The sequence below is a fragment of the Petaurus breviceps genome, unplaced genomic scaffold, assembly GCF_028583685.1.
Source record: "Petaurus breviceps papuanus isolate PSGF00001 unplaced genomic scaffold, PetGlider_PUasm1.0 90775, whole genome shotgun sequence".
Taxonomy (NCBI): Eukaryota; Metazoa; Chordata; class Mammalia; order Diprotodontia; family Petauridae; genus Petaurus; species Petaurus breviceps.
In genome coordinates, this window is record NW_027187342.1 from 13,841,082 (window position 1) to 13,850,360 (window position 9,279).

At 39.9% G+C, this 9,279-nt stretch overlaps 1 pseudogene; it reads right to left on the minus strand.

The window, feature by feature from the left end:
- Positions 1 to 853: 853 nt before the first annotated feature.
- LOC138146915 (mitochondrial import inner membrane translocase subunit TIM50 pseudogene) lies at positions 854 to 1,810 on the minus strand (annotated as a pseudogene).
- Positions 1,811 to 9,279: the final 7,469 nt, after the last annotated feature.

The window sequence follows — 9,279 nt, forward strand, 5'->3', positions numbered from 1 at the left end:
TCTGGAATCATGGTTAATAATCTATATTGATCAGAGTTCTTAAGTCCTTCAAAATTGTTCATTTTTACAGTATTCAAGGTATAGTACAAATTGGTTCTGCTCACTTCACTGTGTATCATTTCATATAAATCTTCCCAGTTTTCTCTGAAACCATTATACATTACAGATAGAAGATAAATTAAGGAATCCTGGGTGTGGCAACACCTTCCAGACAACCCATCCTGCTCTCATAGCCATTATCTGAGAAAGTAATTTACTGAAGAAGACACCTGTCATCCCCACCCTTTTTCAACCAACCTCTACAAGGTTGGACAAGCAAACCAGCAGAGGAGAGATGAGAGGCAACATGTGTCAGGCAAGTCAGAGCACCATCATCATCATGACCACCATCTCTCTTCAGATCCTGATGGAGACAGCCCAGGACATTGAACTCAGAAGCCATGGAAAAAGCAATGCTTCCAGCCCAATGCCCTTAGCCACAATCCTGGGAAGCAACCACTGTGGAAATGCAGCCTGGCAGCTGCTCCTGCAGGTGCTACAGCCACAGGAAAGAAAGTCCCTGGCACAGTCAAATGATTCAACATTAGAAACCGCTCTCATTTTATTTTATTATTTTATTTCTGGTTCTAGGATGGACTTTGTTGTCAGGTTGACCCTGGTCCTGGAGGTCTAGGGCAGGGAGGCTCCCAGGGCCAGGAAGGCAAGAATGGAGGTTTCCATGGCTGTTTGAGTGTCTGCCAAAGACAAGTGATCAGAGAGTTGAAGAGGCTCTGTTTGGTACTGTTGGCAAGGTCAGCCATTCATGGCTCCTTAGTCCCATTGAGTTTGCTGCTATTTGAAGATTTCCAGCAGGTTAGTCTTCTAGGGTTTAGTTTGCTAAGACTGTACAGGCATCCTCCACCCCATTCAGGGCAATGGTCTTGAGGAAGGTAAACAGACCAGTCTGTTCAGGTCATCAGAGTTCACATCCCAGGATCATAGGTAAAAGCCTGAAGCCTAAATGCCTCCTGATGATTGACCACTACCAGGAATGTTAGGTGTCTGTTTAGACATGAGATGTCCTTGATATTGTGCCATTCATCCCAGAAGAGGTGGTATGAAATAAAACCATGATGAGGAGCCATACTGTTAATGAGGAGAAACATTGTTAAGTCAGTTTTAGAAGTGAAGACCACAATGAGTAGGGCCAGCTGTTGAAAGAGGCTCTCAATACTCAGATGCTTTTTGAACCTTCAGCCTGTGGCCAGTGATCACCCAGAATGCAGCAGGATGTCAGTCAGCTCCAGGACTAATCTATACTGGGGCTGGTGATACGGCTTTTAGCAGAGAGTCTGGGAGGAGGCAGGGGCTGGTGGGCTCAATGATCATCTGCCTAAAATCTTTAAAATACCTATCTGTTCACTGGAGCTGCTGAATGAGCACAAGATCGTTGTCAATTTCATCTGGCATCTTTGTGCCATTATCATCCACAGAGTATTTTTCCCCCAAAGACATAAATTAGGTTTATGGTGCTCACCGCCCCAAGAAGCTCTGCCATCCAGATTGTCAGCTTCTCGTCATAGCTGGGACCTTTTGCTGCTGCTGTTTGGGCTGTGCAGGTAAAGGGAAGCCCTGCCTCTGGCTCTGTCCTGAGCCATGCAGTGGGCTCACTATTTGTTTGCATGAAGCCACTAGCCTTACTTAGCTGGGCTGTACCCACAGTCAGCACATGCCCTGAAGGCGCAAGGGCAGTGCCAACACCTGCCACCACCGAGGTCTGAAGCTGATATCTTGTTATTAATGGAAATGATGTTAGAAGAGACCTTAACATCTGCTTTGCCTCTGTACCTTAAGAACCATGGACTTTCCCCTCCTTACTTGCAGTTAAAACCTTCCATATATATTATTTCCCCCATTAGAATATTGAGCTCCTTGAGAACAGAGACTGTTTTGTTTTTCTGTTTGTATCCCTTGCATTTAGCGGAATTCTTTGCATATAGTAAGTGCTGAATGAATGCTTTATTTATTCACTTCTTATAGCAAATGTACTTCTTTTATGCATATTCTAAGAGTGTGAAGAGTGTGAAAACTCAGTTTTGGTGATAGTGTACATTGTACTCACTTTCAAAACTTTCATTATAAAATAGGAGTCTAAATTCATTAAACTTAAAGGATTAAAATATATATTGATCACATTGGGGAATTGTTTTTAGCTAAAAGATAACTATGCCAATCCTCATCAATGTTCATCAAAATTGGAAGTAGCAGGATCAGATTATTTTCCATGAGGAATTTAGCTTTAATGGCTTCTCAGAAGGACTCAACAATCTGGCTGAGAAGTCAGATACAGAAGGCACATGAATAAGGTTAAGGATCATGGAAGGGAGAAGAAACATAAAATTGGCACACACCCATTAGAATGTGAACTTCTACTGTTGATATGGCTTGAGGATGGGCTGCCATGGGCATCATTTTGGGAGCACATGCCCCTGCTGCTTCTGTGTTTATTTTCTCCTGATTTGGGGGCGGATTACTACAATTTTATAAGGTTCTCATAACTTATGTCTTGGCAACTACCTTCTTGCTGGGGAGAATCAGGACCAGGAAAACAATTCCTTATGTTATTTCCTTCACTTTTTGAAGAATGAAGAGCATAGGAATGTTTTCTGTTTCTCTTGGTGGTAACCAGGATTAAAACCTCAGTGTTATCATTAATTTTTTCCTCTTTTGTACCCCCAACATCCAACCAGGTGCCAAATCCTATTGATTCTATCTTCATAACATCTCTCACATCCATCCCCTTCTCTCACCTCAAACTGTCCTACCTTAGTTTAGCCCCTGATCACTTTTCACCTGAAATACTGTGATTTCATTTTCACTGGACTCTTGCCTCTATTGTTTGCCACCTTTCCAATCCATCCTTTACACAGAAGGTAAATCATCTTTCTAATTGATAGTCTAACCACATCACTCCACTGATTAATAAATAAATTAATAAATACTTAATTTAAAATTATTAATAAATAAAAAGGTATCTTTATTGCCTTTATTATAAAATACAAATGCCTCTGCCTAGCATTTAAGATCCTCTATCTTCATGAGTTCAAAATCTGGTCACAAATGTTTACTATCTGTGTGACCCTGGGCAAGTCACTTAATCTTGTTTGCTTTAGTTACTCATTTGTAAAAAGGAGTTGAAGAATGAAATGGCAAACCACTCCAGTATCTTCACCAAGAAATCACTAAATGGGGTCATAAAGAGTCAGACAACAATGGAAATGACTGAACTACCATCACCAACAGCCTGGCTTCAACGTACCTTTCTAGTCTTCTTTTACATTGCAATTCTTCATATACTCAGTGTTCCAGTGAAATTGGATTTCTTGATGTTGCCCAAACTTTACCACCTAGCTCCCACTTCCATACAGTTGTGCAGGCTATGCTCCATTGACACCTTCTTTCAAAATCCTTTCCTTCCAAAGCTTCACTAGGAAGCTGCTTCCATCGGGAAGTCTTTCCTGATGACTCAGCTGAAAGTATCCCCTTATTCCTTAAATTTTGCTAAGACACATTGTTTATATCTCTCATTTGTCCTCATCACAGTCAATCTTGCATTATGCTTATTATATTAAGAACAGTCATGTTTCTTCTTTGTTTCCTTGGTGCCTAGTATGGTGCTAATATACACTTAATATATTGAATTGGATAAATTTATTAAATGCTCATGTGCATGGCTCTATATATAGCAGACATGTTAAAAACAAATAATTCTTATACTCTAGGAGTTTATAATCTAGCAGAAGGGAAGAAACCAGGATACAAATAATTTTAAGACAAGTTAGAATGGTTAAGTGCTTGTTGTTGTCCAGTCATTTTTCATTCACGTCTCCATTTCTGGTTTCTTGGCAAAGATAATGGAGTGGTCTGCCATTTTCTTCTCCAGCTCATTTTAAAGATGAGGAACTAAGGCAGATAGGGTTAAGTGATTTACCCAGGATGACACAACTAGTAAGTGCTTAAGGCAGGATTTGAATTCATGAAGATGAACCCTCCTGATCCCAAGTTCAGTGTTGTATCCACTATGTCATCTAGCTGCCCCAATAAGTGCTCAGGAGACAATAAAAAGACTAGTACTAAAGATTCAAGGAAGAAGGTGTCATTTTTAGTTGGGGGAATCATGGGAGCTTCATGAAAGAATTAGCACTGAGCTGGGTCTTACATGAAGAAAAAGGATTTTCAGGGATATGAAAATAATCTGTTTCAATCATGACTTGTAGGTCTTCTAGTAAACATTAATAACCAGTTTTCCAAAAAGCAGAAAAATCTCCAAAACCATTGTAATTGCAAGCAAAGTAGTACTTTGCTTCTTGATTTAGCCAATTAAGTGCCTTTGAGCCACACCTTTGATAGTGTCAAGTCTTTGTTGGAAACAGTATACATTGTGTTGCCCTTAATAGACCTACAGGAGTTTGGAGACCTTCCTTGCCCTTATCAGGCCTAAGGTCATCACATGGAGCCCAGGTGGGAGAAGCTTGCCAAAAGAGTGGAACAGGAAGGAGCAGAGCAAATAAAAGTTCAAGTATGAGTTGGAACTAAACAGAGCTAAGAAAGAGAATGGTTGAGATGTCCGCACTCTGTCTATTGTCCTATCTGTTGTTCTGTGTTGGTGTTAACTTTATCAGACAGAACCACTCTGTCTGCTGAATTGTGTTACTTTGTCAGAAGCATTCTGTCTGCTGATTTGTGTTGATTTTTCTGATAGAAAGTGAATTGAGATGATAGCGCTGGCAATGTGTGTAAATATTGTTGTAGTTTTGTTGAACTTTGTTTTCCTAGAAACAGAAACTTTGAAGAGTTTGGGGTGGAGTAGTCCCTGTGAGCTGCAATATGGAACAGGAGCAGAGTTTCCTACCTGTGAATCCAGGCAACAGTTGGGTGAATCCAGGCAAGAGTTGGGAGCATGGAAGAGGAGCCATGGGGTTTGGAAGCCAACCTCAAGTCAAGATGAAAGAGAACTTTACTTGGGCACTTGGTAGTGACTGATGATATTGTAACTTACTGTGACCTAGCAGTGGATAGCCTTTGTACTTTCCACTACCCCTTAAGGATGATTACCCCTTAAGAGTTATTGACTTAAGGATGATTGGAAACCAGCTTCCAATCAAGATGAAAAAAGACTTTAGATGGGTACTTTATATTGATTGAGGATATTGTGACTTATTGAATGATATTTTTTTTTGAAAGCAATTGGGGTTAAGTAACTTGCTCAAGGTTGCACAGCCACTTATTTCTGGGTGTGGTACTAAATATCAGAGCCTGGGTTTGATCCCAGGTCATCCTGACTCTGGGGCTGGTGCTCTTACTCACTGTGCCACCTGGCCGCCCCTAAGCAATTGGGGTTATGTAACTTGCTCAAGGTTACACGGCTAGGTATTTCTGGGTGGGTGCTAAGTGTCTGAGCCCAGATTCGATCCCAGGTCATCCCGACTCTGGGGCTGGTGCTCTTACTCGCTGTGCTACCTAGCTGCCCCGAATGATATGTTTTGATTTAGACTATGTGGCCACCTTAGTAATAAGTTGTTATGTTATGCTTTCGTGAATGTTGTTCTTTAGTTCCTTAAATGTTTTGCTTTAGTTTATTGCTGAATAAATAAAGTTCATATACTATGTGATTAAATCCTTAAAGTTATTCACAGAGGCTGTCCTCAGGAGAGCTGCTCGGGATTGACTTTACAACCACATACAGACTTTTAAGTTTAATCTGTATTATCAACATTTTCTCTATCACTTTCTTAGGTCTAAACCAAGGATGGGGAAACTGAGGTCTTGAGACCACATGTGGCCCTCTGGGTCCTTAAGCAAGGCCCTTTGTCTGAATCCAAACTTCACCAAACAAATCCCCTTAATAAAAGGATTTGTTCTATAAAACTTGGACTCAGTTAAAAGGCCACGCCGAAGTACCTAGAACACCACATGTGGCCTGGAGGCCACAAGTTCCCCATGCCTGGTCTAAACAATCCACAAAACAACAAATCAAGACCAGATTTGGATTTGTAGCACTTGCTGATTTCTGAGGTGTAAATGTTTACACTGAAAATTTAACAATTGGTCCAAACTGGCTCCAGCACACCCTTGGCAGTGAGCAAATGCCCAGGGGCAGGCGAAGGCCTAAAGGACCTAAGAAATAGTTAATAGTTTAATTAGAGTTAGAGACCCAAAGTGTAAAGCAGGTCCACCTGTGGTTAGGATGCTGTTATTGTGTGGTTCAAAGGGAGGCAGAATAGACATCTCTAGTCTCTTCTCCTTCTATCCTTCTCCAAGAGAGACTTTCATTCCTGCCAGGAAGGGAATCAGAAGGTTAGGGCCAGAGGCCACCTCTCTACTCTCCTTAGAGAGAAGGGTTACTAGGCTAGAAATATATTTATCTGCTCCCTTAAATATTTTTTTAAGCAATTGGGGTTAAGTAACTTGCTCAAGGTTACACGGCCAGTTATTTCTGGGTGTGGTGCTAAGTATCTGAGCCTGGATTCAATCCCCAGGTCATCCCAACACTGGGGCTGGTGCTCTTATTCACTGAGCCTCCTGGCTGCCCCTTAAATATTTTTTATCTAGGAGATATGATCAGGTTTAAACTAACTTCTGATCACATTGACATTATTATTAGACACCCAGGCTTTATACCAAAATGTGACCCCTTTTTGACCAAATAGAAAAAAAAAAACCCATTTATCCAAATTATAGCAAAACAGAAATCAGAGAAGGTGTACATAGGAAAATATATACCAGATAATTAAAAATGAAGGCACTCTCCCATTGGGAGTAAGATAATTCAGCTCAACCAAGAGGGAGAATTCTAGATCTCACCCAAGGGAAAACACCCTGAAGTTTCTACTGTAGCTAACTGGGAATAGGACACGATCGACACTCCCTGTTCCTTCCATATCTTTCTAATCTTTTCCTTTAGTATCCTCAGGTGGAGTTGGTCTTCCATCTTCCCTCTCAAACCTGGAAGTCAGAAGAAGACTTGAATCAAGGCATCCCACAGAGGATTCTTAAATGCTTGAGCCCTTCCAATCTCTGGCCAACTCCTGTCCCACCCCTCATGAAGGGCAGGACATTCATCTTTACCAATAAGAAGTCCCATACACTGGGCTTTGGGATAGGTGTTACATTCCATTTTACAGAAAAAAAGAGTGTGGGAAGGAAAGTATCATGAAATGTGACTTAAAAGATAGGCTGGAGACAGGTTGTGAAGAACTCAGAATGCCAGGCTAAAGTCAATATTTTATTCAGTAAACAAATAAGAGCCATTGAAGATTTTTAGGCAGAGTAGTGACAGGAATGAATAAATGAATGAAAAAGAAATTTTTTTAAAACTAAATTTTTTTCAATTATTAAATTTTTTTTCCTTCCTTCTATCTCTCTACTCCTTCCAGGGAAAAGAAAAAAGAGAACAAACCCTTGTAACAAATAAGTAATTTTCTTATTGGCCATATCCAAAATATGTGTCTCATTCTTCATATTACTCCATCACCTCTCTCAAGATGGCAGGAAATATTCTTCATCATTGGTCCTGTGGAAACATGATTGATCCCTATTAGAGTACTTACATATTTCACAAATGTTGGTTTTTATGATATTGATGTCATAGTATAAAATTGTTCTCCTCATTCTGCTTACCTCACTCTACATCAATTCATATAAATCTTCCCAGGTTTTTCTGAAACCATGTATTCCATCATTTCTTACAGCACAATAACATTTCATTACATTGATACACCACAATTTGTTTAGCCATTCCCAAATTTATGGTCACTCTTACTTTCTAGTTCTTTGTCATGACAAAAAAGGCTACTTTAAGTATTTTTTTTTATTTTACTCTTCCTTTGATCTCTTTGGAGTTTAGGTCTAGTTGAGCTATTTTAGGGTAAAAATAACTTTGGGGGCATAGTTCCAAATTGCTTTCCAGGACTGCCTTGCCAATTCACAGCCTCACCAACAGTGCATCAATGTGCCCTTTCTCCTATAACCTCCCTAACATTTGTCATTTTTCTTTTTTTGTCAACTTTGCCAATTGAAAAAACAATTATTAAATAATTTTGCACCAAACATTGTGCTAGGCACTGGGGATAAAAACTGAAAAGTAATATAGTCCCTGTTCTGAAGGAGTTTACATTCTCATTGAGAAAGCTTACATGTTTTCACAACATGGCTGATACAGAAATATGTTTTACATGATTACACATGGATAACCTATATATATATCAAGTTGCTTACTATCTCAGGGAGCAGGAAGTAAAGGGAGAAAAGGAGAGAGTTTGGAACTCAAAATTTTAAAAAATGAATATTAAAAATTGTTTTTCATGTATTGGGAAAAATAAAATATTATTAAAAAGGAAAGATGACATTTATAGGAAGGTTTAGATGTAGGAGAGAAAATAAGACTTAGAGGTCCTTGGAGTATGGTTATAAGGTAGAAAGTGTGACTCAGTAGTCTGCCATCTTAGTGGGAAGATAGTAGTTGGTGACTTCATGTTCATTCAAGAGGTATGAGTGGCATTGTACACCCTTTGCCAGAAGACTAGAAAGGCTGGGTCCACAGCCATTTGGCAGGGCAAAATGAATTTGAGGGTCAGACTAGAGTGTATATTCTGGGCTTCTTTCCATTACAGAGTGACTGGGGTGAGGGATGTCAGTGACCAGCCAGGAGGTAGAAAAGCAAATCTTGGTGGTATCCCATCAAATGGCAGACTGAGGTGGGTGAAGGGCTCCCACAACCTGGTGTCTTCCTTCAGGTGTGATGGGATCAATAAACTAGGCAAGAAATGATGAAACTGTAGTAGGATGGTGGAGTGAAAGGGAAGGGTTCAAAGATGGAAGAGATACAGAAGATACAAATATGACAAGATTTATAATTGACATAATATGAAGAGTAGGGGAGATGAAAGAATTAACAATAATTTTGAAGATTTTGACCTTGACTGGGAAAGTTCTGGTGTTATGAAAGTTAGGAAGAATGATGAGTTTTAGAGGAACATGAGTTCTGTTTTAGACTTGTGGAATGAGGTGATAGTGGAACATCAGATGGAATTCTCTAAGAGTCAAGTGAAGATTTGGCATTAGAGTTCAAAAGAGAGTCAAGGGAAGAATGAAGAATGAAAAGGATTGGTAGTTGAAGCCAAGAGAGAATAAATTGCAAAAGAAAAGAGTAAAGAAGGAAGAGGAGAGAGTTAAGGATAGAGTTTTGGAGGATATTCACAGTTTGGTTAAGGTGAACTATACCTCACTCAGACCCGGTGA